Source organism: Acanthopagrus latus, chromosome 12, assembly GCF_904848185.1.
Source record: "Acanthopagrus latus isolate v.2019 chromosome 12, fAcaLat1.1, whole genome shotgun sequence".
NCBI lineage: Eukaryota > Metazoa > Chordata > Actinopteri > Spariformes > Sparidae > Acanthopagrus > Acanthopagrus latus.
The window spans coordinates 16731553-16755068 of NC_051050.1; the positions used below are offsets into that span (position 1 = coordinate 16731553).

The 23516-nt window shown below is 41.1% G+C and overlaps 1 protein-coding gene and 1 long non-coding RNA gene across 2 annotated transcripts in view; one reads left to right on the plus strand and one right to left on the minus strand.

Moving 5' to 3' along the window:
• The window catches only part of brinp1 (bone morphogenetic protein/retinoic acid inducible neural-specific 1), a 129928-nt gene that overhangs the window by 105654 nt on the left and 758 nt on the right, over window positions 1–23516 (minus strand). The gene's annotated exons all lie outside the window — the stretch shown is intronic.
• The window catches only part of LOC119030419, a 62572-nt gene that overhangs the window by 5152 nt on the left and 33904 nt on the right, over window positions 1–23516 (plus strand). The window lies entirely within an intron of this gene.

Genomic DNA, 23516 nt, shown 5'->3' on the forward strand with positions numbered 1-23516 from the left:
TTGCATGTCACCTACATGCTTCTCCAGCCAGCTGAGAGGAGGAGCATTTCTTTTTTTCTTTCATAAAAAGAAAACCCCAAAAAATTGAATGCACATTTGACTATAAAAAGGGATGACTGAATGTGATTTTAATTGGACTTCGAACTGGCGATAGACAACTTTAGCGTATGTCATTCTGAAGTAAATACTGGTAGCTATTCTGTCTTGGCTGTTTTTTGTTTTTTTTTGGAGTGAGATAGAACCTGAGATAAAACAAGAGAGAACAGACAGGTTTTCACCTGATGAGGAACGCTCTGGTGTTGTTCCCCCGTTGATTTGTTTCCCTTACCAGTGGGACTTGAGACAGGTCAAACTGGGAATCTCATTGTTATATTCTGCTTTGGACAGTAGCCCGGCTGCTAGCAGCAGCCATGTAGCCAGTGCTTTCTTTGAAACAGCAGCGGCAACAGCAATACCACAGTGAAACCCTGGGGGGAAAGTTGGCTAATCGTCTATTTCTGCTACAAGTTCGCAAGAGTGTCTAGCCATAAGAGAAAATGTTAGACACGGAAAGCTGTGGAGTAAACAATTTAAGATTATTCTATTATGAATATTGCACATTTCATCAGGAAACACAGTCACCTTAACCAAAAACCTTATACACTAATTAAATGTATTGACCACTCTGATATTAAGGGCCGAAGCATGGAGGGCTGGTCCAATCAATGCATAGTGATTTACTGCTAACAAACAAAACTCTTTCACATTACACAAGGGCTTTTTTGATTACTCAACGAAAAATAATGCACCAAAATACCGTGGACGCCAATCCATCACCATCGCCATCAATCTCATGGCAACAGTTTTTCCAGCCTCTCTTATCATAACCCCACCCCTCTGATCCCAGATCTTACACGCGTGCCATACATTTTTTTGGGGGGGGGAGGGGGTGGTACGTTGCAAATATTTCCCCGTCTTCTATTATTTGCAGATTACTGTTATTTGTGGTGTGGATTAGTGAAACAGTGAGAGGAAAAGAGACAGAGAGTGGATCATGCTACCCTTGAATAAGCAGGGTAGAAAAAGGGGAGGATGTCTGCTTCAGGAAATCACAAGACAGGACAAGGGAGGCTTGTTTTCTCCATCCTCTTTTTAAACAGCCTTATTCATGCCGCAACTCCTCCTCCATTCTGGTTCATTCAGGGGGATTCAATCTCCATTCTGGTCCCATCACTAGCTTTGCCAATCAATTCCTCCATCCACTGTGTGGAGCCCTAAGTGTCCCTCTTTATTCTATAAAGTTCATAAGAATGGAGAGGCTTGTTCTCCTTATTTGTATTCTAAATCCCGGGGAGACGAGAGATCAGGCTAGAATGAAAGCTTTTTTCGGGGGGAGACAGGTAGACTCAAGGGAATTATAACAGATATACTGTATTTCTACATTATCCATGTATCCATTGCCGGTGCATGACATCTGGTCACCAATATGCAATATTCATTTTCTACACTATTTGTAGATGGAACTGCATAAGCAGATGGAGTTTTTCTCCGTCTGAACTGTTATCAGCACGGCTGCCTCAGAGCGAATTAATTCCCAGTGATATGGGTATAATGCACGTAGTGAAGCAAAACCTTTGACTTAAGGTAATGGATGGCTGCCAGCTTAAAAATGAATTTCTGCACTGTTCCTGCATTATTTTAGCTCCACAGTTCATATTAATACGACCCCAATGAGACAAAAAGGTTATGTGAGACTGACATAAGGGAGTGATGGAATGAGGAGGGAGCGGGCAGAGTTGCATCTAAACATGCCAAACCAGTGTCATGTGAATCCAGAGAATTATTATCGTGCAGTGTCTGGAAAGGCGCAGTAATGGTCTGCCACTTGCAATTGCGAGGAAGCGACAGAGGAATGGGGAGGCCAGCCCGTGGCTAACTTCGTTTGTTCTGGATCCCCCCCCGCCTCCGCTAAATATCTCGCCTCGGTCTTGTCGTTTTCTTTCTAAAAAAGGGACTGCAGTGGCACCCTGACCTTCAGAAAACATGGCTGAGCAAGCAACACTGTTTGATAATTAAATTCTCTGGTTGGTCAGCAACCAATCAGCTCAGCTCGGGGATCAATGGCCGATTTTAAAGAGCAAACTAATTCACTAATGGTCAGAGTTATTCCAATTTACCTGGCTGCTGAATTATTGTGTCCAAATCTATTCTTGGGAGGGGAAGGATCAATGCAAGCCGAGGAGAAGAGCGGCCAAGGGGAGTCAGTTGCATCTGTCATGTGAAGCGGTGCAAGGAGTGCGCCGCAAGGTTTATTTGATAGCTGCCCGGCTGGGCAGCAGCAATGCGGGGGCGGTTTATGAGATGATTCTAAACGGGGACTGTCTCTGTCATAAAGCAAACTAATTAATAAGGCGTCAGAGTAGCATGAGAGCAAATACTCTGGAAGGTAAAGGTATAAGGTTTTTTTGAACGCAGGATTTGGATAAATTAAAGGCACATTGGACGGCCGCAGGGCTATTAAATTTAGCATGAAATAAAAAAAGAAATTAATTTGCTTCAGGAGGGATTCTGCAGCAAGGGAAATAAAACACATTGTGACGATAAAATTATTTATTTATTTTCCGCACAGATTTCTCCCTTCAACCTGTTTATTTTAATACATGGTGCTCACCTTTTCATTACCCGCTGTGAATAGGAGAGCTGAATTGATTATCAGCAGCATATGTCTCTTAAATACGTCAAGTGGAAAAAGAGCACAGTGGTAGTCATTTGCCCCTGTGTTCATCTCATTCCAAGCGAAGGTGTTTGGAGCTGATAGGAATGAAAATACAAGGATTCTACCTCTTTAGCCAGCATCAGAGTCTCTCACCAAAGAGAATGAGATGCTAGCTAGCGCAGGCAAGCCATTTGTCACCACATCCACCGTTGCTGCTTTATGCTACTGTGGCTGCGTTACAGATGAAGATTGATCATTTGTCAACCCGCAAATTGGCTTTCAAGTGCTTTCTCTAATTACTCTGTGGTTTTATTGATGGGAAACCACTGACTGCTTTCCTTCGATTTACCTCGCTGGGCACAGTCTTTGTTTTTCGAATATGTCGTCTCTCACCTCCTTCAACAAAATCGCTGTGGGGGGTGGGGGGATAAAAATGAGGCAAAAAGTTTCAACCTTTACTCATATCACACGCTATCTCTTGTTCTAAACGTTCCACTGAAACAATGTAGGATTAAAGGCAAAAAGTGCCAGAGCAAATTCCATTCCCTGAGCTGGTCACAGTGAAAATGCACCCAGAGGAGCCCCTGACATGAATAAGAGCTGGAATAGGAGTTGCTGGGAGGATGTAAATGACACTCTATGCACTGCAGCTCTTCCTTGCTCATGCATGTAAATGTCAAGTGATGTTATCCGCTGTATGGTTTCCACTGAATTGACCCAAAAGGTCTAGACCGGAGAAAAGGATGAGCACGGAGGAAGAGAAAGCCTCAGTGGAAGTCTAAATGTGTTTATCTCTTAGAGAGTGGATGTAAGATAAGTAAAGTATGCACACACCTGAGGTGCTCTCCGGCTTTCCTCTCAAGTGTCTGCCTGAATGCACACATTTGTTTGTCCTTGTCGCATTTGAAGCTATGCAATATGTGCATTCAGTAAAATAAACATAACAGGCATTTAATGAAGCTGTGATTCACCTGAGGCCCCATTAATATGTTGTTTTTTCCCTGTAATTACCAGCAGAATTTAGCAGCATGTCCTCCTTCCTGTTTTCTGTTTCTGTGACTGATCTGTCATAATTGCTTGTGTCTGTAGCACTTTATTCAAATCTCACTATCGCTGCTCCGGGGTAGGGTGTGATGAAGTGTTGTTGCGAGGCAACTGTGAGACTGCAATTGGATTGCAGAGCCACATTTTATTTCAGAGACATATGTGGGGAAAGTATCACCCTATCAGGGTGAGGGCATGATTTGCTCATCCTATTTCAGTGTCTGAGATACAGGAACCCTGCTCGAGAAAATAAATGCTTCTTATTTCGTTCTGTCCCCCGATTGTATCAGCGTGTGTAGCGCCCGAACCAGAGAATGTGTTTCACTCTCAAACTTGTGCACTCCTAACAATTGTTGTACTTTAGCAATTTCTGTCGCTGGATGTTTATATATCACAGGAAGAAGGCTGTGAAAGAAAAGAATGGAAGCATAAAAGAAAATGTTTTGGCAGCACATTTCTGGGTGTTAATGGCGCTTCATCTAACCTTTTTCACGACAAACCTTCCACTTTCGTGCTTTTTTTTTTTTTTTTTTCAGGGGAAGGTGGTTCTCTGACAGAAATACACAACAGCTGCTGCCCTCTCAAGAGACTGGACCACTGGCATTATGTGTAGAGAGGTTTTTGTCCAGCTGCAGTGGGTTATTTCTGTTCGCCTCCGCTACCGCCTTTTGCTCCCCGCACTCTGATGCGTTGCCATCCCCGAATTTACTGACCTCATTTCCTTCCCAATTTGATGTTTACTTTCCAGTTCCCCCTGTGACGAATTGCTAATCACGAGACTTTGGCAAGAGTTCCCCTGTATCTGACCAACCGCCTTGCTCTCGGGCAACAGAAGGACCGGAGTGTTAAGGCTATGGTCACCGCTACTATTGTTCCCTAATTCAAAGCCATAAATTTGCGAAATGGTAGGAAAGCAGAGGAGCAAGCACAGGCTCAGTGAGTTCCATAAATCAGCAAAATCTGCAGAGACGCAGAGCAGATGGTGAAAAGATATAAAAAAAAAAGAAAAAAGTGCTCCCATCTCAATTCCTTGCAGATTAAGCATTGCAAAGTTAAACCGCTCTGTATTACATATGCCTCCTGTCAGTGCTGCGCGTGAATATCAATATTCTAAGGGTGTTTTGTACAGTGCCAGGCTCAATCTCCCTCACAGTTAGAGTGAACTTACTTTGTGTCGACTGCAATTTAATGTCATCTTTTAACCTACAGCATGTCACTTGCAATTTAGTGCTGTGATGTACATTACAGCCTTAATCCCACGGAGAGGCACATAGAGTGCCTCTTTATTTGCCCTTTTTTATATTCAAAACTACGCCCATTCAGTAATATACCATCCATGAGAAGGAGTCTTTAAAGGATGGGCTGCTTTATTTGCTTGTAGTCTCCAGATGAATTGGATGCATCTGCCATTTAGCCCTGGGAGCAGTTTTAGTGATTACCCTGCAGTGCCAAGGACAACGACAATTAAGTCTCAAAACGGATGGAAATGGTTCATGTGGATGTTTCTGTGAGTTTGTCACTGTCTAATTGCAGACGCAAACATGATTAGGCGATAAATCTGAGAGATACATCACTGTGCAATTACGGTGAAAAAAAATGGAGGTCATGGCTTTTTTCTTTTCTTTGTTTTGTTTTGTTTTCTTTGTCATTTCAACAACCGTGGTGGTGAATGCTGTCATGTCATGACTTTGGGTGATTCTTTCTGAGTGCATCAAATAAGAGAGTGATTCATTGCATCGTGGAAGAGAGGTGCGGTGAAAAGGGTACTGCTTTGGGGAGATGCTCTGTCATATACACAAGCGTGCTTACACGCACACATATAGTCATAAACTACATAGATCCAGACGCGCAAAGGCATCCTCGGCAGACATTTTCAGGCCTGATATGACTAAAAGGATTGTGTTTTTTGCTGAGAAAAGCTCTTTCTTTTCTGCACCACATTTCGTCTCCTCTTCCTGGGAGGTTATCGTTGGCAAAAATGTGCCCTTGATATGGGTTATAGCAGCCAACTTGTACCCATTCCCCATGTTAAGATTGAAAATAGAGTGCTCTTGACCTCCTGCCTTTGAAATTCTCCTACTGTCGCTATATTCCTCCCCTAAGCTGTCCTCTTTTTATGCCCTAGCTCAGAGGCTTTTGCCACAAGGCTAGCATTTTCATTTCCCACGCTCCAGCATTTCATTGGCCCCCCCCTCGTCTCCGAGACAGAGGTAAAGTGAGTCATAAGCCATGTAAAATGCATGTGGTTATGCAGGGACTCAAGTCATCTGTGGTTATAAGTGCCAAGTGAAAACCTCAGCGCATGATAGCCAATAGCAACACGCCCAAAGGTGCTTAATAATTCACAGACCAAATTTTGTAAATGTGCGCAGCAAGCCACAGAAGAACAGGGGTGATTTTCCAAGGTGTTTTTCAGATGTTTATGTTCCAATAAAGACAGCAGTGACTTGTTATGATTAACATTTTAATTAGTGTGTTATAGGCTCAGGTATCCTTCCCTGAGGTCAAAGTACTTACTGTTAATAAACGTTAATTAGATTAAAGCCACTATATGTGCAGTAGAATATGAAAAAGTCAGACTTTGTGCTGCTTATAGGTAGCGGCTTGAATATACAGGGCAACCAGTCTGCTGTCCAAGTCGCAGAGATCACTTAACTTTTTCACTTGATCAAAAAGTCTTTCTAAATATTAAATGTATTAATGATTTTTTTTAATTTTTTTTTTTTACTGGATTAATGTGGATGTATGTGAGAGATGGGATGAGGGCAGATTTGACACAAACCGAGTTGAGGAAGGTGCAGAAAAAATGTATATCCTAAATATTATTGTTCTGTGTCCATGTTTAATGTCATTCAGATGGAAGGGTTAACGTTTTTACTTGCATTATTCACACTGAATCTTGAATGAGTGAAGCTGCTGACACCACTGCCAACATTCAAGCCCAGGTGCTAGTAGTGTAACATTTAAAAGATGTAATTTTAAAGGTATTATAACAGATGAGTGGATGATACAGTATACAGTTGGGTCAAAAAGGTTTTATACTTTAAATACTTTTATTTAGCATTTGGTTTAATTGTAATGTGATATTTTTTGGCTCAGCAACTTCAAGTATAAGCTTAAAAATGTCAGTGAAAAGTCGCCAAATGTCCATGAATTTCAGAATATCTAGCGTTTGGTATGTCCTCATATGCTTTATCAACAGCAAGCACTCGAGCTGGCATTGACTTCGCCAGTGACCCCAAACAAACCATGGGGCTTGGCAAGAACTGCTCGAAGACCAAAGATGTACCATGGTGTCGTGACCCCTATGGTCTTTCCTCCGCAGTCTCCCTCAGCAAGAACTTGTAGAGTCTGTGCCAGTTTGAGTGCTTGCTGCTATTAAAGCATACCTTAGAGGAGCTGAGATGGTGGGTTTAGATAGGCGGGGATGCTTCGAACACCATAAGAGTAACAGAAACAGGCTTCTGTCTGTATTGGCAGCTATCTCACTATCTAGGTCTTTGTTTATTTCAGCCTTTGTCGCAGATAACAATTTGCTTACATTTTGAAGCCTGTATCACTGGTCTTTAACTTAATTGTTGCTGTGAAGACTTTCTTGCTGCCATGTCCAGATGAGTCAGTGTATATTTAAATGTCAGTGGGGATTTTTTTTTATTTTTTTTATTAAGAGCGAGTGTGTGTATCAAAGGACGAGTTTCTGGAGTGTTGCCTAATTTTCTGTTAATATTAAGCATCAGTTGGCGAGTGTCTGCATTCTCTTGAGTGGGCTCAGGGAGGTCATTACAGATCAAAGACTGATTGCTTGGCTTTTTAAGACAGCCAATGTGGAGGAAACTTTGCGGTGGCTCACAGGGATGTTGTGCTGTTTAGAGAAATTACGCCTAAGCGAGGCTCCCACTGGGAGAACCATCTTTATTTCGCCTCTGAAAATGAAGCTTTCATAATCTATTTCCTCTTTTGTGACTAGGCTCTGGCTTAGTGGAGTCATTGTTTCCAAGTACATGTGTGTGTATGTATGTATGTGTGCTGCATCTGGTACAACTTGTGATGAGGGTGGCGAATTTGTTTTGTTAAAGTGCCAAAAAGGCCACCAGAGGCACCGGGTATGAGTGAGCCTCAGAAGCAGTTGAATGGGTTAATAAAGAGCGCACTGATTAGAGATTAGTTTCCATGTGGCTTGGAGAAAAAGGAGTGAAACTGAGACTTGATTGGATGATGAACTAAAAGGAGGCTGCCTCTTGAATGTTAAACCGATATAATAATGGAAGGATGTGGGAATAAAAGGAACGCAGCCAAGAGGTGTGGCTTGCGAGAACTAATGAATGAAGGGGTAGCCTAAAGGTGAAAGAATTAAAAATGAAGTAGTCTTCCTTATTAAACTTTCGCTAAGCTCAATTACAATGATAAAAGACTTGTCTGATTAACCATCTGAACAAAAGAACATTGGATCAGAGCATCAAAGTCACAGCACACTTTGTGGGGAACCTCGCCTGAGCTCGACGGTACATTTGCAGAATACAATCTGGTGTCACTATCCGTGTCTCTTTTAAATGTGAGGGCCGCTGTTCTTTGAATGTCGCCAGACTCTCATCCAGCCAAAGGCTACTACCAGAGCACTTTAATGTTTTTTCTGCTCACCGCTGTGACTTGAATGCGCCGCGTTTGCCTGTTCCCTGCCCTACATCGGTGTTGTGTTGGTGTGCTGAGTCTGCACATGCACCGGAGAGGATATTGCTCAGGCTAGCTTCAGCTGGACTGGCCTCTCCATCATTAAAACTAACAACGCCAGCTCCATCAGCACGGCAACACAGAGGTCTTCGGGGATGGTACACATGTGTGTGTGTGTGTGTGTGTGTGTGTGTGTGTGTGTGTGTGTGTGTGTGTGTGTGTGCGCACGTGTTTTTTGAAAATGTGCTTGTGATATGGAAATGTGTACTGGTCCTGAGATTCGATCTGTGTCAATCTGTGTTTGCGAAATGCGGCACATTGTGTATTGGTTGCGTGGTCGTCCATACGGGATCAATGAACAGGGTCAATGACACACAAATCATACGTGTCATACGTTACAGAAGACTGAACATATACCAATAACCACGGGACACCACTGCAGTAATTATGAGTAATGATCACTTTATCCCTTTTAGCGACAGTCACCAAGTATAGCTGTGAGGTAGCATTGTCTAGAGCCTTTCTCAATACATACTCAGAATTAAATGGGAAAAAAAAAAAACATTCAAGAGGGAAAATGCAAATACAGAGAACATTGAAACATCAACAGAGGACCAGGGCCAAGACTGAAATCCAAGAAATTCTTCCTGGAAGGCAACAGTAACCACGCAGAGCAGCATATTTCTTTGTTTTTTGCCAAATCTCTTCCAAGCCTCATATTAAACAATGATGTAACCTTAACATCACAATATGCAGAATACCCACATCACTGTGGCGTTACATCCATAATTTATTTGTTGGGAGTCAAAAATATAGCAGAATGTGTTAACAGTGAATCACAGCATACAGTGGCTGATTAAATCATATATGAGATGCTTGTGAATTTACAGAGTGCGCTGTGCATCGTCTCCCAGTCAGCGCACTGTCAGCAGTTTGATTCAAACACAAATCTGACTGAAACACAAATCTGCTCCCTGTCTGGCTCAGGCACGCTTGTCGGATTTTGTAGGGTTTTTCGTGCTAAAGCAGCATTTCGCCGTAACAAATAGGCCCACTGTGTGCTGATTTGTGATACTTTATTCATAGTTCAAACACTGAGGATGTGTCTGTGTCTGTCTCCTCTGTGTAACGAACAACATATAAGACAGATCGAAAAATAATCTTGGCACCTTATTTCATGTCGCTCGTTAAAAAAAAAAAAACAATAAAATAAATAATGAAAAACAAAAAGAGAGGGACTGTTAATGGAGTGATTTGCCAGGTTGGCACAGTGCTGGCGGCACTGCACTTGATTGAGAGAGAACAAATTATTCATGTTAAGAGACTCAATCGATGTGTATTTCCAATGAGTCTGCAGTTTTGATAGAAGTCAACAAGTGTGTCACCCGCTGAAGTGTTTCGGAATTAATTAAACTGGGAATATTTTGATGTAGTATTTCCCCGCATATGGATCGACTTAGTAAGGGGAATCCAGTTTTGGTCAATTCAAATGAAATACATATAAAGACCGAGCTGTATCCATTTGTCTTCTCGGGTTTTGACTGCTGCACATTTACCAAAATACTGCAGTGGAATCAATGTGATGGCGACTGAGGTGTTCAGTCTGTTTTTGGTTGCCAGATATAGTCTCCAACTCAAATCAGAGGAGTTCTTGAAACACAACACTTGGCCTCGCTTGCATCTCCATCAGCTGATTTATGTTATCTGATGCACAATCATCCCAAAGCAAAATATAATTACCCTCAACGTTTTCCTGATTGTGTTTGACTCGGTGCAAAGCAAGCCCGGAGGGAGCCGCGGAAAGACCTGTTCTGCTTTACAAGTGTGTTTCACATTATTACAGTTGTTTTAGTTCATCTCGAAAATCTAATTAGCTTGTGTGTCCGTTGGCAAGCCTTTCTTTTTTTAGACATACTAGAAGAACGGCTCACAGAAGAATCCCTGGATGTTCCCCTTTAACCCCACTCCCTCACGAAACCACTTGAGCTTTGAAAACCACTTCCATAATTGTCCTCCTGTCGACCCCTTTCTCCTCCCTAATGTATCCCCACTCTCACCATCTCTGTCACCCCCAACTCCCCTAAAATAGGAACAGTAGAGAGGCCCCCCTCCAATTTCTCCACACCTCTAATAGGCACTTCCTTGCGCTACATGATCACCAGGTGTCAAGATTAAAGAATGGCTACTGCTTCCCAGGGCAGACATAGATAGGAGACAGAGAAAATAGCGCTCCATAATTACTGATAAATCGAGCACACTGCCTCCACTCCTTCCACTTCCTCCCCATCCACCTGGCCCTGATGTCAATGCGAGGGGCTGAGCGAGTTAAGCCGGGGAAAGAAAAGTTGACCACGCCAGCCACTTTTCTCTTCTTTTTTTTTTTTTTTTGCACTGCTGATATTGCAGTTAAGTTTGGAGCAATTCAGAGCCAATTGACTGACTTGGAGCTTTTATTCACCCTCCAATCGTCTCCTCTTTGAAGTGGGACTCACAGCCCTCGATTCACATAAGGCAGCTGCAGCTGGAGTACAATGGTGCCAGCTAACACTGCGTGAAACTGTACCAAACTACACTGTTGAGTTCCCCCACTATAAACAGTGCAAGTCTTGCCTCCAGTTTCTGACAGGGCTATAACCTACAGAGGATGATGGATGCACAACAAAGCAAGCATCCCTTTTTTTCCACTGAACACTACACATGTGCAGTGTAAGGGATAGCGCCTGGCGTCAGTGGTGAAGAATGGCCAGCTGGTCGGGGTCCGCTCCCTCCACCAGGCAATTGCAATAGGTTGCCAGGTGGCAACCCGCGGCCATTGTTTATTAGTAATCCCAGCAGCCTTCATGGAAACCAAAGTGGAGGCAAATGGAGTCCAACAGTGCATGAAAGCCTCTGCTGCACTGAGACTGTTTTGTTCTATCCTGTCTTATTGGAGAATTTGAATATTCAGTTGAGTCGGCAGGCAACCAGGTGGTGAAGAGGGATTACCATCACAAGAAGTCTACAGATGATGTAATGAGGTTAATATAGCGTGCATCATATGTGCCAGAAAGCTTCAGATTGGATGGAGCGGATGAGCTAAACCCGGCCAATGTGTATGCAGTTTCTTAGCCTCAATCAGACTGAATTATTAACTAGTTTTAGTACATTCATTCAGCCTGACAAAGTGTTCATGTTAGCCAGTTTGGAAGTTATTTTCAGCTGATGAGAAGTCAGTTTGAGGGGCACATAACTAAGGAAATATTGTAATTTAAGAATTGTCATAGCCCAGTCACCAGGATTTGATGTTAGCAGTTAATGTTTCTGCAAACCACAGATATGTCAAAGGGCGACATTTGTAGGGAAGGGGACAGAGGCAACAAGGCTGTCAAACAGCCAACTGCGCTACAACTCTCAGGATATTTCTGGCCATTTTTGTTGCATCAAAAGCAGGTGTTTTTGTGGGGAGATCTGTGGGCATATCCGGTAGTTTTTGTGGCAGCCAGAACAGGCATTTTAGGCCAATTCACAATGTCTTTCAAACCCTAATAAAGTGATTTTTTTCAGAGGGATAAGCACAGTGTTGCAATAAGAGAGAAAATGAACAAAATTTAACAAAATGTGAAGTTTGAATGTAAAGAAATGTCCAGACTTAAACGTGTCTGTTTTTTTACACTGACATTTAGACTCAACATGCTAACATTTATTTGCCCACAAACACTGACTTGTCCCATTGTTTCTTTAAACAGTGAATCAGCCATCAATGAGCACAACGCCAGATTCACATAAGCCAGTGAACACATCAGAGATGTGGCTGGAAGTTGAGACATCTAAAACCTGTGATGTGCTGTGTGTCTTAAATTGTCTCTACATGGCTGGTTGTGTAAGGACCTGTTTATCAATGCTATTCTTTATCTTGAAATTACAAAGTAGATCCAATCATGTAACTGAGCTTCAAAGTTTTGACTTTGCCAATTTAACTGGGAGAGAATTCAATGCAAAAAAGTGTCTATTCTACAGTGAACAGCAACAACAGTCTCAAAGCATATTTCATCTTATAAAAATGTTTATCCCAGTGTTAAGGACTTTCATGGGAAGAAAAAAAATAATAAAATCATTAATGTGGGTGATTAAGTTCCAATCTGTCCAATTATTTTGTCCTTGTTACTTTCCAATTAAAAACAGATTCATCATTGTGTCTATTTTTGTACAAGTTATCTGGCCAAAGTATCCTCTCCTCTACTTTTAAATATGCAACGCTTGATCCTCTTTTCTGACACCATGCTGACAATTGACCTAACTCCCTTTTCCTGCAAGCTATGAGCTCTTTTACAGATTGACCTTTTTCATGCAGGATATGAAAATAAATAAACTTTTAATAACACAGAGGGTATTCTTTATGGGGGAAGTACTATATTTCCATCTAAAATGAGAGTGGTATCTTTCAAGGACAAGGTTCTTTTGAAGTGTCCCAAGACTGTACACTGATCTTACATCGCTGGGGATTGAAAGTCACATTACATGAATCTATTTTTCCATACAGTCATCAATATTGTAGTACGTGGATTTCCAGCAGATTTCTTCATTAGAGATGGTCTAAGAAACCCAGTTCCATCTGCTTCAGTGGCTTTCAGTCAACATCTGCTCACTTGTTTCATCTTCAGTGGACATTACATGCGGGATTTGTCAGGGTTCTCTTTTAGCTTTTACTTTTTGAGATTTTTTAATCCCTGGTTGCTCCCTTTTAACTGAGAAATACTTATAAAAGTGCGGAGATTTTCAACTTTAAGTGATCTGGAAACACAATAGCAGAAACTACAGGACACGTGAACCTTCATTCAAAGCACATCGGGCTTTAATAACGGAGAAGCCTGTTATGACCCTGGGGGTCATAATTTGTATATGTGGTCTTGTATGTATTTGTCTGTGTTTTCTCCCTCCCTGTCAAGAGGAGGTGCCGTGCTACTCTGTGTCCCAAAAAGGTACCGGTACAGGTGGAGGCCCTTTTTACACGTTCCAAAATGTGAATTAAAATATGACACTTTAAATTTTGAACTTTTCTTTTATCATAAACTCAGAATTTCAATAATTCACCAAAACATGAAGAGCATTTAGAGGCCGAACCCAAAAAAAAATGGGGGAAAAAAAAAAAAAAAAAAGCAACACATGCAGGCCTGGAAGCAAAATATAATATTTTATTTATTATATTTTAATCACATTTCTCAACCTGAGGCAAATCTATTTTATAGTCAATAATGTCCAGAACAATATTACAGCCTAGAGGTGTGAATTTTCCTTTCAAATGCAAGTAGCCCTGAAAATTCATGATATACTGTATCAACATCAGTTGAAGAGACGGGTCATTATGAAACAGTTCATATTTTTTTTCTCCTCATCATTCATTCACTGAGTAAATTGAAAAATAATTATTTCATGAATGGTAAGTAGAAATTAGTTGAAGCACGCCAGTTGAAGACGTGATACAAGGTTATAAGAGTTGCCACTGCTTCAGCCCCGAAGGCAGCGGATCACAAATATGGATGTAGTGCCAGTAAATCAATGTACTTCAGGCTACATGTGACAGGATGTGGTGCTTAGGCTGTAAAACTCAGATACTCTCAGCGTAAATGCACTAATGGTTCACCCATCAGGCCATGTTGGATTGACATAAGTGAGCACGAAGGCCCTATGTTTAGAATTCTAATTAATATACAGGTCTGCTGTCGTGGCAGATTTTCAGCCTCAGCCTCTCGAAAAGATGCTCAAAGCGCACACATACAGTACACAGGCAAGGTCAGGTACATAAAATCTATATGTGGGTACTTCTGTGAAAACTGCTGTGTCAGGTCATTCATGTGCTACTTCTGGAGTCAGTGGCACAATGCCTTTTACAGCACTAAAGTTGTTTCGGAAAAAAAGAACGCCGCGCTAATCAGCTGTATCTCCTGCAAATTGTGTCCACTTCGCTTCCGCGGTTGCATTTTACGGGGAACAGGCTGCTGCCTGGATTCTATTTTCCTTTCACACATCACGTCGTACTTTATTATACTGGAAGTAAACAACACATTCACAGCCAGTGATTTTACAAGATTGATCCTATAGTATCCACTCACACAACTAAATAAGTAAAAAGGCAGTAATTAAGTTTTTAGAGTGATAGGACAGTGATTATGTTGTTTCAACGGCTATAAATTGGGATGTACGTCCATTCTTTTAATGTTATGAAAAAGAACATCCAAGTGCTCCACCTGGAACTGACATCGTATTCAGATACAGTAGCAGTACGTGATATTTGTTGACTGACAGCGTTGGCTGGTCACGTTTTTATTTATTTTTTTTGTGTCGTCATGGCAGAATGTCTTACTGGTGACACCTTTTGCGGCAGGAACTACCACAGAAGCAATTGTGAGTGTTTTACCCGGTGTTCATATATCTGTCTGTCTGTTTGTATGTCTGTGAACGGATTTTGTCAGTGGGCTGGCGTTTCTAAACTTGCAAGATACAGACAAGAATTTGGAGGTGGCAGTTGAGATCAAAATGAAACGTCTGTCTGCAGACTGACTTACATGATCATGTCGTCATCACTACTGAGCAGTCATGGGTCAGAATGTGAAGATGTTAACGGGTGTCCTGGTGAGCCCATTGCAAGATGGTCTGTAGTTATCTATATATCTATCTATAAAGTACTGACCCCTTGTTTCTTCAAATGAAATTACATAACATGTTTTATCCATGCCCTCTCATACAGTTATCTCATTGGATGCGGCCATCAGCATGATGACATCATTTGTCTTAACCTCTTTCAAAACTGTTAACAAATCAGTGTTCTAAGTAAATTAAATCATATTTTAGGACTGACAATACTGCAATTAAAATGTGATAAGATTTAGAGATCATGTTTTGGGCTAAAATAAATACCTTCTTCAGGCCAACCTCAACGTTTGGGGACCTTCATCATCATGATTACTTTGATAAATACATGGTTAAAGTTAGGGAACAGTTGTAATCATGCTTTTGAAAAAATTAAGTTGAGTGATGATCTGAAACAGGAAATGGACAACAGTGAAATCTGATCTTTTGTTGAATCCATCCACCCACACTTCCTGCCTGCACATACTTTTTTCACGCTAGTACAAGGTCACCTGACCTCCTCATTTACTCATGTCATATTTACAACAGCTGGTAGAGGCCTTTTTCACTAGACTCAGCCACACCCGAGAGGAACAATATGAGAGCAAGTGAATGAGAAAACAGCAGTACTGCAGTCCATCAGGGCAACTGAGTCGTTAAATTTAACTTGATATGTCTTCTTCTAATGTATTACATCAAAATAATAGATAGAATTAGACTTGATGATGGCAGCAGCAGCATTTCAAGTAGTCAGTGAGTTTTCCACAACACGTTTCTGAGGATGTTTCACAATAAAAGCCTCAATAAAAGAGGTTCTGGCAACGCCAGAAACCTTCCCAACAGTAATTGTCACTTCACAAAGTGTTTAGGTTTTGACATAAATATTAGTTTTTTGGAGAACACTCCAAATGACTGATGGTTTAATGGGCTGTTCTTCTTGGAAGCTAGTCTCCCTTTCAGACGTAAAGTCAAGATTAAATCACACTTAAGTAAAGAGGTGCATATCTGAAAGGGCTTTAAACAGTTCAGTAAAGGAAAGTACATTTACATAATTTGTGCCCACAGCGTGTAATCAGTGTCAGGGCATGTACTCATTTCACAATTACATTACAAGTGAGACCACAAATTGCAACTTATGGACTAAACAAAATCAGTGCACCAGTCTGATCCAATAGCAACAATTCTGCAATAAGATTATATAACAAAAGCTACAAGTGATGAGTTAATGTTAGTATCCACATAGCAGCTAAGCTAGATAAATAAATACAAATGTAATGGCACCTTGCAACATTACCTCACTCCAATGTCAATATCTAAATCTAGTTAGTCATTTGCTGCTTCGTAGGCAGCTGCTGCCCTGAGCTGCAATATAGGTCAGTGATGCTGAGAGCCACTGGCAGGAGCCAACGGTGCATTGACTCACCAGCATCACATCGGTCATGGGTCAGTCCATGAATCCACCTCCTCTCCCCAAGTGACTGCTTAATTTTTCAACACTGAGACTCACTGTACGTACTGAAAATAGATTATCTCCATCCAGGCGTCATAATATGAATCCAGACAATTTGAGATGTTTTAGCAAATGTTTCTCTATTCTTAAGAAATAATTGGGGGGTATGTAAAATGTTCCGGTAGGGAGTGCTTCTTACTTTGCAAGTCAGCACTAGGAAGATTGGAAAAGATTAAAACATTCTCTGAGGGAGGCCTAATTAAAATTTTTCAGAAAGATTATCATCCCGCGATTGTTCATATCTCAAAATGAGCTTTTTACGCAGGCAGCCACTTAGCTGACTCATAGAAATAAGTAATGCTTTTGATTAGATTTTGATTTGTTTATACGTTTTCACAGTCAATGCGGGAGTTCAGTATTGGACAAATGTTGAATGCATTCCTTATGAAAATGCATGAGGAAAATTAAGTTTAATATCTGATTTGCTCGTGACAAAAAACATTAAATTGATAGATTAGAGATTATAACTGTTTTATATAATATTACCTCAACAAAAGATGGTTATATACAATTCTTTAAGTTGCATGTGAATTTTTAAAATAAATGTACTGAAAGATCACAAAAATTAATTTTCTGTTTGGGTCTTTCACCAGTCGGGAAATCTTTCCAAGAGAGAGTTTAAACCTTCATTTTCATTTTTAATGGAACAGGTGCTTGGGAATGTTTGTAGTGCTCTTGAAGATGACCAATAACATGACCACAATTTGGGTAATTTTTATTGCCAATCAAATTTTCTCTCACTCTCTTTAAAAGTTTATAGTGTTCTCCCCGCTACATCACACAGACAGTTGTCCAAGCCAACTGCTTTCCCAGATGGGCTCATTTTTCTAAAGATTCCGGGCTTTTCAGTCCATAATGACCCAGGCCAATTATGAAAGATGAAGACTGACACGGTGCAGATAAAATGCTGCCACTTTTTTTGTTGCAGATTGCCAGTGCGGCAGAAGTCAGTGTGTAGCAAGACTTTTCAGTTGTTTGTTGGCCTAAACCAGTCAACAAATTACCAATAACCTTTGACAGTGCCCCTGCCACTACCTAACACACAACTTTGGGAAGAGAGAGTCAACATGCCACTGTTCTGTTTTTGATGAGAACACACAGTTACTATCCTGAAAATTGTCAGCAGATCTGTGAGAGCTATTGTTTGCAGTGTGTAGCCTTGAAATCACTATCAGTGAAGCGGTAACTGTTGTGCAGAACCCTGCAAGCTGTGAAATACACAAAAACACTGAGCCAGAAGGCACATGGCTAGAAAGAAATCATTCTCACAAGGTGCACAGAGTGGATTGGGGCTGTATGACTGTATTGAAAGGATGGGTTTTGGTTCTGCAATGCTGCAGCAATTCTTACTACAGTAATTGGCAAAATAAATTTCAATTCAGAGCTACTGGAATGGATTTTTCTTTCACCTTTATACAACATGATGACCTGGGCACATTGCCAATGATGTTTACACACAACTAATTAAAAAGGTTCAATGCAGGAAGTAGTGTGACATTTACACAGTGAAAGATTGTGGGGGTCGAGGTGTTAGATTGGTGTACAAGAGAATCGGGTTAAAGTGTTGATTTGTCTAATTTAAACATGGCTACAATATTTTCCCAACATAAATCATGACATTTTAGTGACCTTACCTTAAATGTACTTTAATTGATAGTTTGCTGGCCACTTGTTATGGAACAATATGAAAGTAAAAACAGTGGCTTGTCCACTTGACTAATGTGCATTCAATATTATGTCTCTTAGCTCTGTTTTGGTCTCCGCATGCAATGTCTGACTATTTAATTGCCAAATGCGCCACTATGTTAACCACCTGCTAAAATATGTCTGTGATGATGCATCTGTGAGCCACAGGTGTGATTGAGTTTATAGTCAAGTTGCAGACCAACGTTGTCAGGCGTATCATCATTAGTGTATTTGCACGATAACTTTGCCCTCTGTAACATATGCAATTAATAATGCCAAAAATGGCGTAAATGTACATCAAAATGTGTAGCTATTTGAATTTAGAAGCTGGTTTTAGCCTCATTTCAGTTCATTTCCTGCCAATAATGCTTGACGTAGGCTTCGACAGTGGCAGACTCCGGATGTTTGAGGGGCAAAAAAAAAGGGGGGGCACCACCTTCATGCAGAATATGAACAGACTTCCAGTGGTGCTGTCTTGTCATTTAATTTTGTCATTGTAGTTTACAATAAAAATAGTCAGACGTATCAACTTATGGACACCCCCTACCACAGATCAACACTGCTACAGCAGCTTCCTTTTTATGGATAGATTTGAGGTACAGACAAACATTTCTGTAAATATTTCTGTAAAAGTACACATTATGACTGGCGCACAACCATTTCTTCCAAAGTACAATAATCGTAAGTCTCTGATACGATAGTTTAACGTCCATCTGGCAACGCTTTCGCATGCCCTACTACCGTGCCCCGGAGAGCTGAAGGAACTAACAGCAGAGATACTGCAGGTGATTATTCTCTGTGGGTTCATCACTCCTGGCAGCCCCTTTAGCATTACTGTTATAGAGATATTGATTAAAGCTGATGAAACGATACCTTAATTATGCATCAGCTGCCACAAGTGGATATTGTAGAATGTAACACTGAAAAACAAACATATCACAGACGGTATGTACTGTATTTGTCTGTTATATTGAACACAGTCTACACAGCATCACATTTGCCCCAAATATGTATTTATACCATGGCTCCACCACAAAATTACCAAACGAATGAAGGTGGGAAAGAAAAACCTCCACAGCAAAATTGCCAATTGCAAAACCATGGTCACAACTGCATTCCATCTCCATACAAATTGAGCCCCCTAAGATATTTTGCCACTGAGAGGACTGCTTCCTGTTTAAAATACCTCGGACACAACTTCCAGACCGGAGCAGATCAAATTATAGTGCTGCAGGCAACATGGGAGGCAACAGTGAAGCAAATTACGTTAACGGTTCGACGTTGTAATCGCCGGCCAGTGCAGAACCTCTATTGTTCAGTGATGTGAGAGACCACAGCACATCAAAACACACTCTCCCACTCCTCGCTCACAATAACACGGGGCAGGAACATTCAAATGGATGTATAGCCAGAGCCAGTAAAGACCAAGGCAGTGTCAAGCAAGATAAATTACTGTAGTTATGACTGTGTTGTCAGAGTTATCATATTTTTTAAGGAGTAATAACTGAGCTCCCTGGCAGTGCTTAATGACTCAGAGGGTCAGGTTTGTAAAGGCTCAATTTAGCATCTCTTGTCTTCTCCTTTTGTCTCCTACCTGGCAACCAGCAAATGTTAGGTCATGATGCATAGTTTGCGGAGGATTGTGGGTGGGAAATTCAGGGTCTACTTTTTGCATAATTGAAAGCAGAAGTCATCAGTATGTGTTGGGGGGAACTGGTTTTACTGACAAACATTCAGCAAACCACAGCTTATACATAAATAGCCACAAGAGTGAGGCCATCAGCTGATAATGTTTTGATATTGCAAGATTTATAATTCCAGAAGCTAAATGTTTTTAGATTAAAAAGTTGTTTGTTTGATTTATGTAACATTTGTATCCATCAGCAGTCAGAAAGTAATACAACAGGCTTTGCTTTCAGGAAATGAGAGTGCATATATATTTCCGATAAATAATAGATGTCTGCTTGCTAAGGCTTTGATGTGTTATTTTTTTGATTGTGTGATTAAACGGTGCTCATGTTCACAGACAGACATTCAGACTGTTGAGTCCTGCTGTGAAGGGAGCAAAAACAAGGAGATACAGAGAGAGAGAGAGACCGGACAAAGGCCACTGCATTCAAATGAGGAGCTACCTGGATCGAATGGCCAAATAGTTTTTTTTCAACAATCAAATCGTTGAAGTTTGAGGTTGTTGAGGGATTTTCTGAGCCTGCTTTTTAAAGACCCCACGAGGCTTCACGCGAAATCCTGCAATGCCAAGTAGCTGACAAAGACGCCGAAGAGAAGCAGATCTAAATATGAATCTCAAAATGGTCCTTCACCAAACTACGGCTGACTTCTTTGAGTGTATGTCAGTATGCCGTACATGAGCATGAGAGGGTGGCGCTCCACATAAAGTGTTCAGATGAAGGGCCATTGTGGGAAAAAAAAAGTCAAACAAAATTCCCTTCTGGAATTGTTAATCAAGGCTTAACACGGTTTAAATTTTATGGTGCGCAAGAATGCAATTAACCACTTGTGATCAGCCACCAACCCTTTAATTATGAGCCTGCGGGGTGAAAATTCTTATTTTATTTCTTTTCTTTTTTTTTCTCTCTTTGCACATCATACTGTACAAGCACGGTTAGTCCCATGCCGTCTTCCGGGACTGATAGCAGCAGTGCATAGGTCAGACAGCCTCTAGTGGAGGTCAACTGGTTCAGCTGCCTCTCCGAAGCTCACCAGCGTTTTTCTGGGAGATTTTGTCACATGTCATTATGTGACCCTGTTGTTTGTTTCCAATAAAAACAGATTTTTTAGTTTTTTTCTCTCCAACCTCTTGGGAGGCAGCCTTCTGGCCACTACAGCTGCAGCCAGCACCCACATAAAAACAATGCCAATGTAAGAATACAAAGAGAGAGAGAAACAGAGAGAGGGAGAGAGAGAGGGAGAGAGAATGATGGTGAGCTCTGCCAGAACAAGACTGTTCTTTGTCTACCGTGAGGACAGATTGCACATAATATCCTTATCTATGCTCAAGGTGCTATATGGGGAGTCGTTTGTATGCAAGAGGTGAATCCTATTGGCCATTCCTTATAATTATGTTTATGGCAGTTTATATCCGCGCCTTTGAGGAATCACTTTACAGACAATTCATCAGCAAGTTGCACTGCCAAGGTCTGTAAAAAGGACCTCTGCTTGCTGCTGAATATTCTCTTTTTCCAGTCCTTGAAAGCATCATCTACAGTGGGTCATCTCAAGCCATGACACAAATATAGCTTTAAGCCACTGCTGGCATTTTCATTTTGGCAATGTGATGTGGAACGCTTTTCCCTCTGAAAATGATTACATGTTGCCAGCGTTTTGCCATTGAAAAGGCCACCAGATTGAATGAGGCATACTGAATAAGGCGGCTTTTCTCCTGCAATTTCCGCCGCCAGCGCAATTTTCTGCACTGCATTTGGAGAAGAGGGGAACAATGTCACAGGATGTACTGACTAGCTGTCAATATATTGTCATTTATTTTTTTAACATTGAAGCTCAAAACTTACAATTCACTCATAGTGTGCCCAGGAAATATTTGCAATACTAATGAGTTAATAATACAAACTCAGAAACATATCTGATAAACAAGTTGTTCTCAGAGGAAAATAAAGTCTCAAGAACATTATTCCAAGCTAGAAAGGTGTCAGGATCTGGCAAAGACAAATTTCACTATGAAATTGCGTTGACCTGAAAAGGTGCACTATGTAGTGTTGAAGAAACTGTAATCAGAAGAGAAAATCATCACTGACTGTTTTTTTTTTAATGCCTAAACAAATTGAATAAACAAATGCTTGTCGACACTGTTTTACTTTGTTTCTATGTGGCGGACCCTGCCACCTTTCTGACTTCGAACATTATTTTCCTCCGAGAACAGCTTGTTTATTCAATTGTGTAAAAAAAAAAAAAAAAAAAAAAAACCTAAAAAAAACATCGCAGTTTGTATTTTTACCTCATTAATGTTGTAAATCTTGAAATTCTAAGTATGGGTTTCTTCTCAAAAACTACACAGTGCCCCTTTAAGGTCAGTTTGTTAATCCAGATAGTTTGGTCCGGAAAGAGAAGTTATTTATTTTTGTTCTTTGTCAAATGGAGATCGTTCTCTTCTGATCATCCTATGGTGTCTTCCCTGAAACTACATAGTGCACCTTTTAAAGGCCATCAGTCCCATTAAAATCTTGCAATGGGTCATTGCGCCTCTCGTTCAGTGTTGGCATCGAGACTGATTAACTTCATAATCACAAATGCATAAAGGGCTTTTTTTTTCTTGGGCTTTTCTGTTAAATCTGTATTAATGTGCAGAATCAATAGGAAAAAAAAGAGACAAGATGAAAAAACAAAACAACAACTGCAGTCAGTGGCAGTCACTGGAAGTGCAAGATAAATGCTTCCGGACCAATTTCAAGCAGGAGCCACTTCTCTAATTTCATAGAGTTGGTATCAGTCTCATACTCAGTTATCTTGCCTTGAGCCACATAATGACACCTAGTGTAAAAGAGCATGAGCTCCCCTCGCAGTTAGTCAGTGGAACAGCAATCAAAGCAACTTGAGGGGAGCGCACGGAACGACAACTTTGCCTCACTGATGGTGACACATACACGCGCGTACACACATACACACACACTGGCAAACAATCACATGAACGTGCTCGCTTGCACGCACGCAGGCACGCGCCCAGAGCCCCGTGCAACACAGAACCGGGCACGTAGACATAAACACAGATCCAGAGGACTATCTGCTTTTACAGAATTCATTACGAGCAGTAATTCATCCACAACATGGACATCACAGGAAAACAGATGATAACAGGAACCGAAACTCATATCCAATGTCCGATAATCCAGGAATTAGCTTTGGATACAAACACTGATGTCGGCTGCACAGTGCTACAGGCCTGCAGAAGACACCTTCCACTCTCAGTATTGCCCCTGTAGTGCCATTCACTGAAGCCGCGGCGGGTCTGCGTAATATGCCCCCCCCCCAAAAAAAAACCTTGAGAATCATTTGTTCCCCCCCTCCACGCACACCACCACTACACCGCCGCCACCTCTCCGTCTCCCTCCAATATTTTCCGGCTCCTCTGCGCCCGCACTTCTGCAGCATCAACCCCGGGAAAGATGTGCCGCCTCAGAGAGAGCCGCACATGATGGAGAGGACAACTCATTAGCATACTGTTTGGGGGTGATTGGGCTTTTTAAATATATATATATATATTTTAAGGCGAGTGCGTGTTGTTATTCAAATTATTATTATTATTGTTATCATCATTATAAAAAAAATAATAAT